The sequence below is a fragment of the Serinus canaria genome, chromosome 5 (assembly GCF_022539315.1).
Source record: "Serinus canaria isolate serCan28SL12 chromosome 5, serCan2020, whole genome shotgun sequence".
Lineage (NCBI taxonomy): Eukaryota > Metazoa > Chordata > Aves > Passeriformes > Fringillidae > Serinus > Serinus canaria.
The window spans coordinates 9,589,847-9,608,795 of NC_066319.1; the positions used below are offsets into that span (position 1 = coordinate 9,589,847).

An 18,949-nucleotide genomic window follows, 5' to 3' on the forward strand; every position below is an offset into this window, starting at 1 on the left:
TCGTGTTCAGATCTTGGGCTCCAGCTAAGTCATCCAAAGGAAGACTTGGGCAAGCCTGGATGTGTGTGTCTTCTGATCCTGATCCTGCTGCTGTGTGTACCCCTTCTGCCCTGGGAAGGTCTGAGCTAATTTGCAATCACCAGGGGCTGAAAACTGTGGGGTGCAGGCCTGTGGCACCTCAGCCATGCTGCTCTTTGCTTTCTGGTGGGGTTAGAAAGGGATGAAAGACACAGAAGTTCTGTGGAAGGGCCTAGTTTCATCCGTCAGTAATTCAGTGCTTGGACTTGATCATCACAGAGGGCTTTTCCAACCATAAGGATTCCAGTATCTAGAGGGGGCTTACAAGAAAGAGGGACCTTTCATAAGAGCATGTAGTGACAGGACAAGGGGGAGTGGTGTCAAGCCAAAAGAGGATTGGTTTTGATGAGATACTAGCAAGAAATTTGTGACTCAGAAGGTGCTGAGGCCCTGGCACAGGTTGCCCAGAGAAGCTGTGGCTGCCCATGGATCCCTGAAAGTGTCCAAGGCCAGGCTGAATGGGACTTGCAGAAATGTGGTCTAGTGGAAGGTGTCCCTGCCCTTGGCAGGGGGATAGGAGGAGATAAGGTTTAAAGTCCCATCCAGCCCTAATCTTTCTACTCCCAGGCCAGGTAACAGCAAGTTCTGTCCACATGACACCACCTGACAGTCACAGTCAGAGTACCCACTGGCACAAATCCCCTTGGGCAGGTCCTGCTAAGCCAGGGCACAGCCAGCCCTTTGCTGCTCCCACAGAAACATCACAGCAGAACTGTGGCTAAGGAGCACCCAGGAAATGGAACAACCAAATGTTTCTGTGCTTAATCTGCCTGAATGGAGCCCCCACCTATTTGTCCTCCCAGATTTGCTTGGCATGATGGAATGTGCCATCACATGCTTGTTCCAAGGAGTGACCAACATACCGAGCTGTCCCTGCCCCATTAACGATCAAAGCACACAAGCAAAACTCTTCCTGGATATGGGCACAAAAAAAGCACAAACTTTTCCTGGTGTTTGCACCTGCCTCACACGAAGGTCTGCCCACAGAACAACTGACAGGTTCTAAAAGGGATATTGCAAAGCATAATTTTTACCTGAATGCAGGTGATACAGCAAACAGGGTCACACAGGTTAATGTTGAGTCACAGCTCCTGTGCTTCACCTTGAGTGATCACCACAAACAAAATAAACACAAAATATGAATTATAAAACATTGAGAACCCTTTGCTCCCTTCCCATCATCCAGGTGAAAAACAAGGATCAGCAGAGAGTGCCAGTACTTGGTGATAGTGAGGCATGGGGTAAAAATGCACAGAGGATAACAAACATTAATTTTTTGGCTCATTTCAGGGCAGGGCCTGATGGCTGCAACTGCTCAGAGCCCTGGCAGGCTGTAAGTGCCTGCTGGGGTCAACTGGCACCAACCTGGACTTGCACTCTCACAAGGGCAGGACAGCTCTGGTTTCAGTTTTCCAATTCCAGATAAAATTGTCCATGAACTCTTTTGTGGGGTACTGCTACTGTTGACAGCCCTGCACTCTGTGATGAAGGATGAAGCCTGGAAGCTTCAGACAATTCCTTCATCCCAAGTATTTCCAGGCTTTCAATGGGAATTGTCATTGTGTTGGTGTACCTGATTTCACGGTGGCATCTTTCCCTTCTGAGGTGGTACAAAGACCCAAAGTGAATCAGCTTCAGAGTTTCCCTAACCAGGAAACTCTCCAAACCGTTCCCACTGCTTGGAGAAGCAGGGCACACACAGTGAAGCCATTGGTGACATTTGCCAGACATACAATCGCTGGAGCTTTTAATTACGAGGCCCAGCCCTTCTGAAACAGGACAAGCAAGTTGGATGCAAACAGCATTAAAAATTTAGAGGAACACATATTTTGAGGAGCTGGGTTTGGGTGGTGTTTACTCGACAAGTCTTTGTTCTCGAGCCATCACAGGGGTGTCTGCCGCCAACCTGATTTAAAAGGCTGATCCCGAGAGGCAAGTCAGCCTCCCGGGATTTCCAAATTGGAGATACTGGGAGATAGGGTGTTATGGGCCCATGACTTTATGATGGCCCTCTGGAGTGGCCTGGTGCTCCAGTGAAGGAGGGAGGCCGAGGACATGCACTCAGTTGATTCCACACCTGGGAGCCATGCCAGAAACCACCAGCATACCACAGGGTGATTCCCTCCTGCCAAACCATTCCATGATTCTCCAGTTGCCTCTGGCCCACCCCCACCGGCACCAGCTGTCAGGTGGGACAGCTGGGAAGGTGTAATAAGCTCCACTGTGGTTTTCTTCCCTGCCCAGAGGAAAAGTTGCTGCCTCTGCAGAGCAGTTAAGAGATTTGCTGTGGGGCACAGCAGCTCACAGTAGCCCTGTCCTCACTGTGAATGTGGAGCTGGATAGGAAGCAGTGCCTTAAAACACCATCGTGTCAACTCCCTGTTTGCATCCCAGGAAAGTCAGCCTAGCCCAGCAGTCCTCCTGAAATACCCCAGTGATGCATTTCAGGGACTAGGGATCTCCTGCACAAAACCTTCTGGCTGCTGAGGCTCACAAGGCTCCAGCACAGCTGACATTCCCACTGCATTTCTGTTGTGATGGACTGATATCCCTTCTCCTGTCTGATACAGCAGGTATATTCCCTAAATCCTGCCTTTCCTAGGGCTGGCCGCGTTTTCACAATCTATCCCCGGGGATCCTGATGAGGATGACGGGGCACTGGGTGGGAGTGTCACACCGAGTATCGGTTCGTGTTCTCCCGCAGCAGGAGAGGTCGTGGTCCTGTCAAAGCCGAGCTGCCAAAATGCCGACTGTCAGCAGGGAGCTGCTCTCCCCCTGCCCGCCCGGCTCACCCGGCCGCATTCCTCCCACAGGAACTCACGGGGCGGCTCCTCCGTGCGGCACCTGGACACGGGCCAGGCCCGCGCTGGGCAGAAGCCCCTCAAAGAAACCCACAGCAGCGGGGAACTCAGCAAATGTCAAGCTAAGGAGTTTGGGCTTCTCCCAGACCGCTGTCCTGAGGGGGAAGCTTTTCCTTGTTTCTTTCCCTAGTGTCGCAGTTACAGCTGTTTCCTCCCAGGGTCAGCAACACGGGGTCTCACTTCACACGGACAGGGCAGGGGTTCAACACACAGCGTGGGCATGGTGGGGAAGCCTGCAGACACGTGAACTTCCACAAAAACACTCTCAAAAGCCTCAGTTTTGGGAGAGGAATAGCTAACCAGAATGATCCCTCCTGCCATGGATGCATCGGTATGACCCAGCTGATACCTTCCCCGCCAAGCATGTCTTCCTCTATCCCAGGTTGTTCCAAGCCCTGTCTAACCTGGCTTTGAACAATTCCAGGGATGGGGCAGCCACAGCTTCTCTGTGCCAGAGCCTCAGCATCCCCACAGGGAAGAATTTGTTCCCAATATCGCATCTAAACCTACTGCCTTCCATGGAGGAGCTGGGGTTTTATGGCCATATAACCCCAAGGAACACAGTGCCACAGAGGGAGTCCCCAAAGGGGACTCTGCTCCGCACCCCTGATTGCTTTGGGGAATGGGAGAGAAAGGACGCTTTGCCTTTTCCCTCCGTCTCCCAACACCTTTCCTTGAGGCAGACGTCGGGACAGAGAGCAGGCAGGGGCGATGCTGGAGGAAAACAAGCCGCGAGCCAGCGCTGAGGAGAGCCCTGGGTTGCACAAAAGGTGCCTTGTTCCCCCCATGAGGCGGTTGGGCAGCACGTCCCCTCCCTCACCGGCGATGGAAAACTGAGCTCCAAGCACTCCTTCACCTCCCCTCGCCACCTTCAACCTTCCCATTGGGTACAAAATGTTCTCGGGAGCAAGAAACCCGAAGTTTAACACGTCCCTCCTGAGCTCTTGGTCGCCTTGCCTGGGGAGTGGGCGAAGGCTGCAGCAGCCCCCGGCGCTCCAGGGGCCACCGGCTCCTGGTTATACAGTAACCTGTTGCTCCGGGTCCCAGCTCCACCTCTCGCTGCCTCCACATCCCTCCCCTCCTCTCTTCCTCTGCCAAGGAACCTCTGTCACCTGCTCTCAGACATCCGCGGCGAGCGGCACCGGGAGGAAAGGGCAGCGGGGAGACACGGCAAGGGGACCCCCAGGCCGGGGTGCCGGGTGGGCTCTGCCTCCCACTCTCCTTCAGCCTTCGGGGCATCGGGCTCACAGCCTGTGCAGGCAGGACACGGAGCTTGACTGCTGGAGAATGGCAGCAGGATTTAACTAGGAAGACACGGAAAACTGGGAGAGAACTCACGGGAGCTGAGCGAACTGCGGGAGACGAGAGCGGCTTCTCAGCACCGGTGAGTCTCTCTTTGCAAATCCTAAAATTTCATACCCCTCCCTAGCTTTTATCCACTTCAAAAGTCTGTCTGATTCTGCTGTGGAGGGAGAATGGCTGGAGAGAGGTTGTGGCTGGGAGAACTATCAGTGTAGTTTTCTGTTGTTTTAGTTTAAAAATATGAAAAAAAAGTACTTTTCCCAGCATTGTGTTTTCTGAGTTTTTTTCCCGTCCTGGTGATTCCCCACCGGGTGAGATCCAGTAGGTGGCACTTTCTCGGCAGCGAAAGGTCCATTTGGCACGGAACGAAGCGTTTTTTCTGTTCCTAATGAAGTCTGGAGACGTAGTTTTGAGCAGCTGTTTGTTTGCAAACCTCGGGGTTTCCTCTTTTGGGGAAGTGTGTAGAATTTCAGGCCGTTCCCCGCCGGGCCCCTCAAAGAGCTGCTGGTCTTGGTGGGCCAGCTCTCCCTACCCCTCATCCTGGCAGGATTCGCCACCCGATTTCAGCACTGAGGGAAGCTCGGAGCTGCCCTGTTCCCTCGCGTGACAGCTCTGCCTCCTGATGAGATTTCATCTACGCTAATAAGTCCATTCCCGTCCCCTTTCTCTTATTTTCCTGGAAAATGCCAGTGCAAACTCCACCGAGGACAAGGCTCAGGGACAAATGATGTGACTGACATTATTTTCAAATACTGGAAATAACTGTGACACAGCACAGTAGTAAAATCCGGGATCAGATCCATTGGTAGTTGCTTATCTAGGAGTGCCAGAATTTGGCTGGCATGTGCTCCAAAAAAGGACTTTTTCTGAGTAAAGAAGTGACAGACAGAGGTTCAGCCCCCAGCTGATACAGCAGGGACCCACACACGGTTTGCTCACAGATGCCACAGGCAACAGCGCATTCCTGGCTCTGTTTTGCTCTGTGAGTTTTCAGTCAATTAAGAAGGAAAATTAGTCCTTCACAGACAGAAAGGGCAGGCAGCAGTGCTGAACCAAGGAGCCTTTTAAAACAGGGCTGGGAAGAGGAACTTCAGATCCACTATGGGAGGGTGTCCGTGAGAGGCAAAGGTCGTTGGTTGGCCATGTTTAAAACCAAGGCTTGAGCTGGTGTTTGGGACAACACTACAGCTCAGATCCACTGTGGTCAGGCCTGCATTGTTCCTGCTGCTGGTTTTTGCAGCTGAAGCCTTGGGAAGGAGCTCGTGTCCAACAGTGTCTCAGCTCTCCAGGTGGTCTAGAGCAGGATCTACTCTGCTGTACTCAGCAGGGCAGGGTGGGTTTGTCATGTAATCATAGAGCTTAGAGGAACAGGGGATGTTTTTGGGCACCTGAGGAAAAGTTTAGTACCAGCATTGTTGAACTGGTTGTTGGTGAAGTCCCGGGAAGGGAGCAGCTGTGAGTGACGCCGGAGAACAGCTGTGACGTGCACACACTGCTCGCGATGGGCCATGGAGCAGTTTGCCAAGACAAGCTTTGAGTCCTTGGCTTTCTGCCTCTGCCATCACCCCACATGTCAGGGTGGGCACAGACACCATGAGAGAGGAGGGCAGCTGGGATCCTGCTCAGCACCAGGAGGAAATGTCTTCTGAGCCACAGGATAGGTATCGCAGGAGCAGAGAGAATGTGCCTTCAGTCGCCTTTGCTGACTGCAAACCACGCCCCATCAGTCAGAGTGACAGAGCCTAGCCTTAAGCCTGAAACAGCCCTGCAGGTCGTTGCTCCTGGGTCTCTCCATCTGCCCAACTCCCACGGATGGTATGATGGGTCAAGGGTAGGACTAGATGATCTTGAAGGTCTCTTCCAACCATGATGTTTCTGTGAAGGACACTGCAGAGCAGATGCTGTCTTTGGTGATGTCACAGCAGCCACCATTTTGTCGGGTGACAAATTATCATGGCTACCTGCCTGGATTCATCCAAGGGCATGAAGAGACAGGGAAGGGTTGCACAGGAGGAGCCCTGGCCTGCTTGCTCTGGTCACTCAACCAGGCTATGGATTCGGAGAGGAGACCCTGCTGGGGCACGGTTGCAGGGCCAAACCTGCCAGAGGTTTGTTGGCATCTGCCCCTGGATGAGATGTCTTGGAATGTGCTGGAAAACAAAATGCTTTTCATAGGGTCATGGGATCATTCTGAAAAAGAAAGATTCAGAAGAAACGCTAATGCACTGTAGGACTCAGGAGGTTTCAGTCCTTGTGGTGAAAAAGAAAGGAGTGAAACAGGGAGAACAAATGCATTGGCTTGTGTGGGCTTGAGAAACATCCATATGAAATAAGTCCTGAGTGCGTGGGGGACTCTTGGAGTATTATTCCCAGAGGGCTGGATCCAGAACTGCTGCTTTGGAGCACTTTCTGTCATACTCTTGGCTTTCTCCCTTCCATGCCATGGTCTCTCTGAAGTACTGGGCCAGGGCAGGTTTGTGGTTTTGAAAAAGACTCAGTGTTTTAGTCCTTGAATGGGGCTGATCAGGGCTTATGACTCCTTTCCACAAGTGCAGTCAGCAGAGCTGCCCTTCCCTCCAGGCTGGACAGGAATGCACGGCCTTTAGCCTGTAAGTTTGGTGTCACTGGCAATAAAACAATCACCCTTGGAAAGTTCTTGAGCCTAACCTAGTGACCCCAAGCAGAAGTGCCAAGTAAAAGTCCACTGCTACAACTTGCTGGAGAGACAGTGTTGACCTCCTGAACTCTGCTAGAGCTTTACCAGCTCTGCCTGGCATGGCAGCTCCCATGGAGTGCCAGCAGATCCAACAGCACTTGGCTCTGCCAGCATGGACTCCTGAACCACCTGTTTGGCCAAGGCACTGCAGGTGCACAGAAACATACCCATCTACCTGGCCAGGAGGTACTCATGTTTCCCACTCCAAGGGAGAGGAAGGGTGGAAAAGAAGGAAACCCTCCCTCTCATCCAACCGCATTGTAGGGCAGTCCTTGCGCACCAGAAATGGTGCCAGGCACTGTACAACACTTGAGAGATGCAGGAGATGAGATCCAAGGAGGCCCAGGAGGCATGAGAGCACAGTTTAGCAGCTCTGGGTCTCCACCTGACCACAAGACCAGAGTTAGGAATGCAGCAGAGCAGAAGGATTTTCATGGAGTGGGGAGGCTCTGAACATCATCTCTGTCTGCTTGCAGTGGCTTTGATATGTCAGGGTCAGGGAAAAATATGCTGTCACCCATCCCTAAAATATTTAGGTGTTAAGAGAGAAAGGAAGAGAATCCAGGGAGAGCTGCTCCCACATGGACATGGCCGTCGCTGCACATAGGTAGGGTTTGTCTTTTCCCAAGGCAGCGAGAGTTTTCCTTTCTCCTGGGCTGGCGACAGTACCGCCTCCAAAATTGAAATGCACGATGCCAGGGGGGTAACCAAAAAAGTCCTGGCATTTTACTTCCTGGCAATCCAGATAAATTAGGAAGAATTGCAATTAAGAAGGGAGGGAAGGGTGTGTAGCTGAGCTGGACCGGTTTGGAGATATTTCCCATTCACCTGAACTGTAATTCCCCAGGAGAGCCCAGCCCTTGTTCCCATTCCCCAAGTGCTCCCAAGGGCGTTTCTGCAACGTGCTCACTGCCACTGAGGATCTGCCGAGGAAGAGAACAAAAGCTTCCAACCCCCGGGAAGAAGTGGGGAGTCACAGGCTCTGCCTGCTCAGCTGCCCTGGGACAGGGACTGAAGTGCCCAGACAAGCAGCTGGGGCCCTGATTTGGTTGGAAGCACCAAGTGAGGTCTGGAGCTGCCTGCTCCTGCAGGCACAGTGGGATGCAGGGACCCTCACAAGGGAAGAGGCTGGTGGCAGAGGCTGGGCTGCTCCAGCCCATCTGGCACAGACCTTGACCCTTCCTGGGATGCTCTGTCCCCTTACACCCATCCCTGCCTTCAGAGGAGGGTTCAAATCAACTCCTCTCACCAGCATCTCCCACAAAGGTTCTCCTTATCCTGCTGAGATGGGCAAACACATCTCACATGTGAGAAATCCTCATCTCCAGTGCCAGGGGCACATTCCCCTATCCAGTCCACACTTGGGGTTTCACCTGTAGAGGCATTAGCCCACCTATTCGTCTCTTCTTTCCCACTCCCTGGACAGTGACACAGCTTCTAGCAGCAATTTCAGCTGTAATGGAGGAGCTGAGCACCCTCAGGGTGACAGGATGGGATTTTGCAACAGCCTTGGCTGTTGTGATGGGCAGGTGTGGCACAAATGAGCCCTCACGGCTCATGGGCCTCCAACCTAGCCTTGCCCCAGGTGAAGGCAGAACTTTCCATGGCTGGTGGAACAGGAACACTCCACATTTGTGGTCTAAGGTCTTTCAGCACTGCCTTGGAGTGGGACAGAAAGAATTTTCTAGTTATTATTTTTGGTTATTTATTTTTGGTTTCTGGTTGGGGCACTGACTCCCAAAAGCTTTCATAATTTGAATTTAAGTTTAGTCCTTCCTGCTTCCTTTTTTCTTTTTTCCCTTCCTCTGTCTTATCAGTCTCAACTTGTCCAGATCTATATCCTACAAAGGTAAAGTGCAGCCCATCCAAATGGCAATAAACCAAAGTTCAGGCACCACAGCTGATTCAGAAAGTGAAGTAGTGCTGCTGGTGGGATGGCGATTGGGATCAGGCTGAGTCAACACCACCCTCCCCCAGACTGTTTACACCTAACTTCCCTGTCACTCAGGATGGACAGAAGTGGGGATCATCTTGGAGCTGAGAATCTCTTCATGCCTTACTAATGTTGGCTGCTGGAACTATAGCTGAGTGTGGCTCCAGATTCCCTCACCAGCAAATACAAAGTGAATCCCAAACCTGACCCACCTCACTGCTGTGGACATGCCAGTGGCTTGTCCTAGTCTGTCACTCATTCCTCAATGCCACCATCAGGACTCTCTTGGGTCAATCCTTGTCCCACCACTGCTGCCAGCCATAATTGTGACTTGTGGATACAAACTCTTCCAAGTACTCCAAATTCCTCTGTGCCCTTTTCACTAGGGCATGGAGTGACAGGACAAGGTGGAATGGCCTTAAGCTGAAGGAGGGTGGCTTTACATTAAATTTTGGGAAGAATTTTTTCCCTGTGAGGGTGCTTAGGCCCTGGCACAGGTTGCCCAGAGAAGCTGTGGCTGCCCCATCCTTGGAAGTGCTCAAGGCCGGGCTGGACAGGGCTTGGAGCAACCTGGATTAGCGGAAGGGAGGGACAGGGCATAGTCCATTTCCCATAAAGGGAAATGGAACTATTTTCCAACCCAAACCATTCAATTTATGACATTATGATAAGTCAGGTTTGAGGCTTTCAGTGGCGACTCTATGGAGGCAAAGCAGTGACTTCACTGTCGGTGCTGAGATAAACACAGAGGTGTCCATTTGCCTGAGCCTGAGACAATCCTTTTATCAGCAAATTCACTTCATAAAAACACCAGGGAGAGGAGAAGAGAGAAAGGTAATTTGCACCCACGATATCCCTTAATAAATCATAGGCTGGAGCCTACTCTCATTCCTGACACTACTGCCTCTTAATTATAGCTGTGTTCAGCTGAGGAGACAGAGGAGGAGAGCTGGGCTCTTTGCAGAAGGGAGCACTAATTAAAACCTCTTTTCTCTGGGAAGATATTAATGTCTTCCTCTGGGGCAGGAGCAAATGGCCTTGTCTGTGGCCATTCCCGCAGGTTAACGTGTAACTCTGACTTTCACACAGCCAGGCAGTTTGTCCTGTTTTTGGTACCTAGTGCTCTCAGCATGGCTTCTGGGCCGAGATATGGGACTTTCAAAAGTCCTTGAAAAAGGAAGAGGAATAACATGTACCCAGACAGCCTGTGCAGGTGTGGAGGTAAGGTTAGGTAGTAGGGGTGGCTCCTCAGTCCAGGTACAGACCACCAAAAGGTTTTGCACACTATCCTGTGATATATAACACAGGCAGGATCTCTGGGATGGAGAGGGTACCCCAGACTACACCCAAACAAATCCTCTCATTGGAGTTATGTGGGCTTTAACAGGCATGATCCACTTCCCCATGAGAGGAGAGTCTACGCCCTCAGGCTGGTGGGGGACGGAGTCTTGTACCACCAGGTACCTGCACACCAGCATCTCTGCCTGATCTCCTGATGGGTTTGAGACCTGGTCATGCAAGCAGGCACATTCCTGATTCACTTCTTTTTCAGTTCAGGAGAACTGAAAGACTGCCAAACTGTGAGAGGGGAGTGGTACATCTGAGTGATGGAAATGACACTTTGACCCACTGAAGTCAAAGGGCTGATTCTATGATTCTGTCTATTTATTTTATCTTTCCATGATTCCTAAAGAGAGTAAGTTAGGAATCTCTAGCTGCCCTGCAGTTTCCATAGCAGGGAATCCAACTGGTGAAGGAAGGCTCTAGTCTAACATCCAACTACATACTTACTCCAACCTGGCATTCAAGCCAGAGTCAAAACACAAGGAAAATATTGGGTTGGATTTTTCCCCCTTGTTTGTTTTGCAACAAAAGGTGCAGGGCAGGAGTGTACAAGTAGCATGAAAGACTCTCAGGGATAACTTCAAGACTGTCAGATTTACTGTGAATTGCTACTGCTTGGAAAATAGGTTGATAAAGTTTCAGTAGCTTAAAAAAAGCCAGAAAAGCTGTGCCTCTGTCAGAAAGCTGCTGCACAGAGCGAGGCAGAAGCAGGTTCAACAGGATAAATTGAGAGCAAATGTACCAGAGCTGTGCTCATTGCTGGTCTCTGCCAGAACGAGCAGGTAACACCCAAGGTGTGGTTGGGCCATCGGCTGCCCGAGCAATCTCTTGACAAGGAAGCACCTTTTGCTGCTGCTGTGTCTGCTCTGAGCTTAAAAACAAACCAGGAGCAGCCCCTGTATCTGTGACTTCAGCCCTGAAACTTCCAGTGCTCTTCAGCTTGGGAGAGGGACACTGAGATGCTGCTTTCCTTGATATGTGTGATACAGCCCCTGGCATGGAGACAGGGAATGAGGGACCAGCTGCTTCCTGCTGACAGAGCTGGGGGGCATCCCATGAAACCAGCAGCTGGTGAGTGCAGCAGAAACAAGAGGAGGTGGCTGAGAGCACCGTGCAGAGCCAAGCACGGAGCATCCTGCCACAGGCTAGTCAGGATGTCCAAAGTTTACAGACCTTGGACAAATGCAGTTGGAGAAATTCAGGGATGGAAAAGGGTACCAGGAGCTCTTCACTCCCACTGCTGGAGGCTGGGAAATGCAGAGAGGCTTCCTGTGCTCCTGTCCTGTTCCTGGCTTCTCCTCCAGGTATCCAGGAGTGCTGCAGCCGTGTGTGCCCCCAGCCTGCCACCAAGCAGAACCGAGGGCAGGTGATGGGCGAGGTGATAGGCCACCCCACATTCAGGCAGATGTTCCTGGTTCTTCTGAGCCAAGGGGAGGATGGAAGGGAGGAGAGGAGCTCTGGCCTCAGTGACTGCTCAGTGGAAAGAAATGTTGTACAGGTTTAGTCAGAGCCCAGGAAGGGAGCCCTGAAATGAGCCAAGCAGCCAAAGCCCTGCCACAGCCACGTGCAAACTAGACCAGACAGGTCCCAGAACATCTGCTCCACACCTGGCATGAGGCTGGAGACACTTCTGCTCCCTGATCCCTTCTCCCTGCCTGGCAACAGCTGGTGAGCCAACAGTCAGAGGTGAGAAGGATGATGTGAAGTGGGAGGTGGTTATGGGGGAGATCTGGGCTGCCACCATCCTCAGAAGTCCCTGGTATTTTCCCAGAGCTCTTCCAACATGATCTGCCCTTGCCAAGTGCCTGTGGCTCCCAGGATGCTGCTCACAGAGGCTGTGCTCTGCTCCAGTGCTGTGTGGGTGATGGACACACAGGTCCTTCTCTCGGAATCCTGTCCTGACAACTCAAGCTGAAGGAGCACTTGGGTAGCTCATGACATCCATGAGCATCCATGAGCTCAGCTGTAGGCCCCCAGGGCAGGATTCAGGAGCACCTGGCTGGGGAGCACCAGGAACAGCCCTTTGTCCTTCCCAAACCACAGCTATTCCTGTGCTCTCAGGGCCACCTACCCCTCCCTTCAGAACAACCTTCCCAGAATATACCAGGTTCTCCAGTGTGCATGTTTAAGCACAACTCTGCTTCTGCCAACCTTTCTCTGCTCCAGAGGGGATGCACAAACCTATGGCTCATTTAAGGATCAGACCCCAATGACAGTCAGGCCAGCAAGGAGAGTTCAGTGGTTTTAAACCCCAGGTCATGGGAAGCACCACCTGGCTCCCCTTTGGCTGCAGGAACATCCACGTGGCCTGTGTTGGCCCCAGTGCGTACCAGCTGCCCTGATCCTTCCATACACACCTTGCCCACCTGGCATAAAAGGGATTTCTTGCTCCTTTCACCCTCTCCTCTGAGGATTACAGGGTTATCCAGGCCAGAAGGCACCTCAGGAGATCTCCAGTCCAACCTCAGCCAGGGTCAGCTCTGAAATCAGAACAGGCTGCACAGTTCACTCCTTGTGTTCTTCAAAATCTCCAAGAATGAGATGGCACAACCTCCCTGGGCAAACCTGCTCCACAGTGCTGGGGTTCCCAGAGCAGAAACCCTGTCCTTCATGTGCCTTGCACAGCTTTAGCCTTTGGAACTGGAAATGTCTGTGCCAAAGACCCTGTGGGCACACAGCAGTGGCCAGGGAGGCCTTTTCTCTCTAAGGCACTGCAGGAAACTCTTCTTTCCCCTTCCAGCCCCGGAATCAGTCTGGTTCCTCCTAGCCCAGCTCAGACTCCCATTTCAGCCTCTGCGTGGACCAATTGTGCTTTTTCCTCCTCGCCCTTGCAAGAGATTAAATTTTTTTTGTGGCAAGATTGTTAAAACAATTCTGTACCGCAAGATTAGAAACTGCCATTTGAATTATTTTGATAAACCCAGCCTCACACATCCTTCCATTCTATACAAAACAAAGGGCAAAGGGAATGGGGTTTATTTTGGTTTTGGAATGATCTCTCCTGGGACTGTTTTGGTTACTGGGTAACTGGATGTTCAGGCCGAAAAACCCTTCTGTGGTCTCATCCACAGCTTCACTGAAAGCCCAAACATTGGAAATCAACCCAGTGATTTCCGGTGACTGTACATCTTGTCTTCTGATCCCAGAAACAAAGCAGAGCATCCTTCAGCTGGGTGTGAGTATTTTGAAGCAGAACGTGTTTTGTACCATCAATGAATATAATGGCTCCTATAGGGACTCTGTGAAAATCCAAAAATCTCAGCATTTTGCACATAAAACAAATCAGTAATGGACAGCAAAAGTCCCTTTGCATGAACTCCCACTTCTGCCTTTTAGAGGTGAATGGGAAGGGATAAATCACCATTTTTCCATTTAAAATTTTATCTACCATGATAATATATATGAAAATACCAACTACAGAAGGAAAAAGCTACGTTAGAGTACTACTAAAAAAGCTAAAGTGATGTTTTCAGACCAAAAGCTGACCTGAGCCCCACCACATCTCCAGGAGCTACCACTGAGCTGGTTAAACTGGCTGTTTTCCTGCAGTGACACTCAGAGCTGATTTTCCATGTGCCAAGTTTAGCTCAAATGAATTGTTACAAATAGCCAAAAATACCCGGGCAGGATATGAGTAGGAAGCACAACATAGGATGGGAAGAGATAGCAATGAATGTTGTCATCATTAGCTTAAAAAGGCTGGAAAAGCCTTAAATATCAAATGGGATTTTAAAGAGATGAATCTCCTCCCTTAATTCTTCTGCCCCACCCTCCCAACAAAAAGCCCAGGATGAGTTTTAGAGCAGGAAATGAAAATTACTGATGCTTCCTAAGCCCCAAACCCCTATTGCTATGGACAAAGATCTGGAACAGGAGCAGAGTGGAATAGCTCCTCCCTAGTACAGGCAGAGGGAGTTGGGCTGCAGCCCTCTCCCTTTCTTTGGGGAAAGATGGGATGTTGTGACCTTTCTACATAGGCAGAAAAGGATTTTTAGTTCAGATTGACCAATTACTTCTGCAGATTTACCAATCTTCATCGAACCCCAGAGAGTTTGAGCTGACATTGCTGGAGACAAACTGAAGCTAAACGTGGCCCCAAAGTGGCTCTCAGCCTAATAACAGCTTTTCTGTAATAGAGAAAAAGCTGTTGGCATGCTAACTGCCCTGCTACATGCCTGAATTTCTGCCAGGGAAGTGAATCAGCATTTCAGGGAGTGACCAAAAATGCCCTTCCTTAGGAGGAGGTAGTAGAAAGGTCCCTTGGATCTCAGCAGCTCTGTCTTGCTCACCAACCAGTCAGCATTGGGAGTGCACTGACAAACAAGACTCCCTCTTGCCCCTCCTGAGGGGATGAGGAAACAGCCACACCCCCCAGCTTTGCTTGGTGCTTTTCAGCCCAGTTTGGGCTGGCAGTAGCTAGGCAAGGATGGTCAGGTGTATTCTGCCTGGGGGTAAAGGTTGGGAATTACTGTGGAAAATTAATCTGCCTGCCAAATGCATCTGTTAGGCTTTACAGCTGTCCTGTTAGGGGTAAGGAGGCAGGAATGCTGAGGCTGGCTCTAGGGATTACACAGGATTGATGTGAGGAGGGCACCGTGTTCTTACACATTACAGCAGTCTTCTAAAGGAAAAGTAAGACACTTGAGTGATTAGCTCAAACAGCAAGGTCAGCCTGTCCCCTACCTGTACATGCACACCTAATGAGAAATGATTGATTCCCACCAGACAAACCAGGACCACCCAAGGGATATCAGCATGGTCCCTGTTGGACCAAGCAGATTTGAAGCTTCTGGAAGCAGTCTCATTGTGGGTGCTTGGAATAAACAGAGCACCACCTTCCAGCATGGATGTCACAGTCCTGAACTTTGTTCCTGGAAATCCCACCATGACAAACACCTGTCCACTGTGCTTCTGTCCATCTGAGCTGTGACATTACTGTGGGAAGCAGTAAGGACACAACAGGAATCCTCACAACTCCATCCAAGCTTTAGCCCATCCTCACAGATTCTGGGATGGTTTGGGTTAGAAGGGACTTTAAAGCCCACCCAGCTCCACTCCCTGCCATGGGCAGGAATACCCTCCCTTAGACCAGGTTGCTCCAAGCCCCATCCAATCCAGCCTTGGACATTTCCAGGGCTGGGCAGTCTGCAACCCCCACCGGTGCCAGCCTTTCACTGAGTCTCCCAGCTGTTCTACAGATGCCTTTGAGCTTGGAAAAGCCATCAGAGAAATATTCCAGCTCTGCAGGAGGTGCACATGAGGAACAGCTCTGAGAGCTGGTGCCTGCAGCCAGGAACATAAGCATGCAGCCAGTTTCAGGATTTTGGTGTTTTGCCTGAACACAGAGGCGATTAATGCCCTCCTCCAGGCTGGGCTCAGCCGTTAGCCATCCTGCTTTGGAATATGACATGCACAGGCAGAGTCACTCCCTATTTTTACTGGCTGATCTTTTGAGTCCTGATTTTTAGACAGAGCAAAGAAAAAGCTTCCCTTTCATCAAAAGTATGAAATCCTTCCCGTTTCTAAAAATCACAGCTTTAAACCCCTTGCTGCTGGTGAACCAGTGCCCAGAGTACAGCACCAGGCTGGGAAAAGGGGATAATTCTGGGGGGTTGTGAGTTGAATAAGGATGCAGAGCAGAGAAACCTTCAGCATGACAACAACCAGTGCTTTCTTCAGCAAACTTTTTGAATACCAGGCATGCTACACCCACAGGTCCTGGCGGCTCTGGAGCCATCCAGCCTTTCCCTTGCATCCTGCCTAGACAGTCCCACGGCCAGCTCCAGCCTCCCACAGCTCCTTGGCTCCCACCTCTCAGGAGCTGGGTGGTGCTAGGGACAGGATTAGCTCACAGAAGGTGTGGGCACAAAACAAAAACAGGACAGAGGGGAAAAAGCTACAAAATTCTTCACAAAACTCCTCTCTTCCCAGGAAGCCAAGGGAACACGTCATGCTGGTTTTTCTTCCTGGGCAGTACAAGTGACTCACATGACACTTTCTCCCAGTCGGGTAGTTTTGAACTGGGGTCTTTTAATTTAAACCATTTAATGAGGTTTTATGTAAGGAATGCTCATTCATCTTCCTCCATCTTTCCAAATGCATCCATTAATATTTAATGTGCTGTTTCTGGGCCTGGCTCTCTAGCTTTCTAAACTGCAGCCCAAGCATGGATAATGCTCACCTTGGAACCCCTGGCAAGACACACAGCAAGCCCAAACCTGCTCCCTGTTTTCCTTCCACCCAGCTCCTGCAGAATTCCTCCAACAGAGAGGGAAGGTGTAAATCTAGGAGCTGTGACTCGGCACTGGTACTCTGCAAACAAGTCTTTCCGAGGGGTAGTGGAGCCAGCTTCCAGTTTTTTCCCAAGATCTTGAAAACTGTGGCCGTTTGTGGATTTTCCCTGGGTATTTATAGATCAGGGCACTGTCCAGACTTGCTTTTGGCTGTAGTTCTGGGAGGAAGGTTTTACTTTCTGGCAGGAATATTTAGTTGGTTCAGATCTTTCCTTTCCCTCTCCAGCCTGTGGGCAGCAAGGGCCTCCAGTGCCACTGGACTCTGGACTGGGACCTAAATTAAGGTCTGCTTATGTGTCCATGGATCACCATGGACACATTCTCTCTGTAGGTAGTTCACGAATCTCCCATCAGGAATATGTAAATATTGGCACTTTCGCTCTGTAGTGCCAGTTTGTGTTTCTGAACTTCCAAGGCTCTATTTCAGCCCCTTGGAGACCAACAGGAAATCCAGATGGGGTTCAAAGTGGGGTCAAGGTCCACCAAAGCTGGTACGGGGGTGGCTGTAGGTCTGAGATTCCTCAGTCCAAATGAGCAGCTGCCACTTCTGCTGTGGAGGCTGAAGAACACTTGGCTCCTCTCTGCCCAGACCTGTTGGGCTGGGTTATATTTATCCAGGTGCTTGTCTTATGGAGAATCTCCACAATGTGAACAATTTGATGTGCAGAGCAGGGAGTGTATCCTTCAGACACCTGGCAGGTTGTACCTGGGGACTGCCTCTGGTGGAATGTGGCACATGCCACACACACCCCAGAGCTCCACTCCCCTCCTTCCATAGGCCTATGTCTTTCCAGAGAGACCCATGATCCTGAGTGGCTCCATCACTGTAAAGGTAACTTGAAAGGGTAGAAGGAGGAAAAAAACAGAGGACTTGCCACTTTCCCAAACCTGGGGTGCTGTAAGATAACAACACAGATAACAGTGGGGACTCCTGCAGCCACCAGGCTCTACAAGGCAGGGTCATCTGGATGTGTTCCCCATTCCAAAGCAGGAATCACCACCGTTAAAACAGAGTAATGATGTTCTGACTTGGTCCTGCTGAACAACCAAGGCCTGATTTTGCAAAAACCGGGTTTGGGAATTTTGGATGGGACAAGATCCTGGCTTGCTTCTCCAAGGAGAAACAACAACTTGTTCCTCTGTTTGGCTGTCAGCCTCTCTGCTCTGGATTTGCATTTCCTAATGCTTTCTGACTAACCCAAAGATTATTTTTTTAAAGAGTGCGTGTTCCTGGCAGAGATCCTGAGTTTCTCCTGCTGATCCCTGAAGCCATCCTTACGGGCAGGTTCAGAAAAGCAACTAAAAGCAGGAGAAGAGTGGTTCCACAAGGCTGGACCAGCAGACCAGAGACTCATGTGAAGTTCTCAAGTCAACCATAGCTCCTGGGTTCCCTCTCACAACCACTTTGAGAGATCTAAACCAGTTTGTTTGAATTTAGGACTCCTGGTGTCTCATGAGGAGCCCTGAGCACACATATCCCAGTGCCTCACTAATGCCCAAAGCTGTTTTGTTAGATTGATGTGGGATTGTGGCCTTCCCTACCTGCCAGCTCCTTCTATACCATCAGAGAGGGTAGGATAGATTGTGGCAACTGGTGGAATACTCCCAGGGGCTGAGGGAGCTGTCTGGAGCAGGAGCAGTACAGGACACACACACACCACAGTGCCTGTGCTCCCTTTGCTCTCCTGTGAATCCAAGCAGCCCAAGCTTTACAGCACAGCCCATCAAACAGCTTTCTCCAGCGTGACATTCCTGTAGGAAAACACCCAGCAGCCCTAACAGACAGCTTCTGTGGTCTTGGGAAGTCTAAGAGATAACATCGTGTGGTGGCCAGCTCATGTTTCTTCCTGACGCTTTATGTTACTGCCAAGGCTGCTGCCAGTCCAGCATTTCTGCCTGGCCCATCCCCCTGGCATGGGATACACACACAGACAGCAGGGCTACATTGGACCTCTCACCCCAGGCAGGATCCCAGGGAGCATTTCCACCCCAGGGATCTCACCAGTGCCCAAACCCCATCACCTCTTTGTGCAGAGATTCCCTTCAGCATGGCTGATGGGGAATTCGGAAGTCCTGTTGCCCCAAGCAGCTTTCGGTAGGATGATTGATGGAAACACAGGCAAGGGTTAGAATATGCTAGGAAAAACTTGCTGTTACTCCTAGGTCACTTAGTTTAAGGTTTTGGGGGGTTTTGCCATATTTTTCTACTGTTCCAGCAAAAACTGTTCTGTTCTGACCAGCATAAATCCTTGCTGCTACAATCACATCCTTATATTCTCTGATACCAACAAACCCAGTCTCAGTCTTAAAAGTCTTAGACCCATGAAGAGAAAAATCCACAAACACCAGATGCTGCTGTTATTAACAGTGATGATAATAATAATAGCCCTAAAACTCCACTAGTATTTCATATTTGCACATTG

The 18,949-nt window shown here is 50.6% G+C and overlaps 1 protein-coding gene across 3 annotated transcripts in view; it reads left to right on the top strand.

Annotated features, from left to right (window-relative positions):
• The first annotated feature begins 4,003 nt into the window (after positions 1-4,003).
• EPS8L2 (EPS8 like 2) overlaps positions 4,004-18,949 on the top strand; it is a 48,409-nt gene continuing 33,463 nt past the window's right edge. For 2 of the 3 annotated variants that reach the window (XM_009097276.4, XM_050975118.1), the window contains exon 1: positions 4,004-4,322. The gene's annotated coding sequence lies outside the window, so the exon portion shown is untranslated. The remainder of the gene's footprint in view (positions 4,323-18,949) is intronic. The other variant, XM_018922153.3, reaches the window with a different exon arrangement.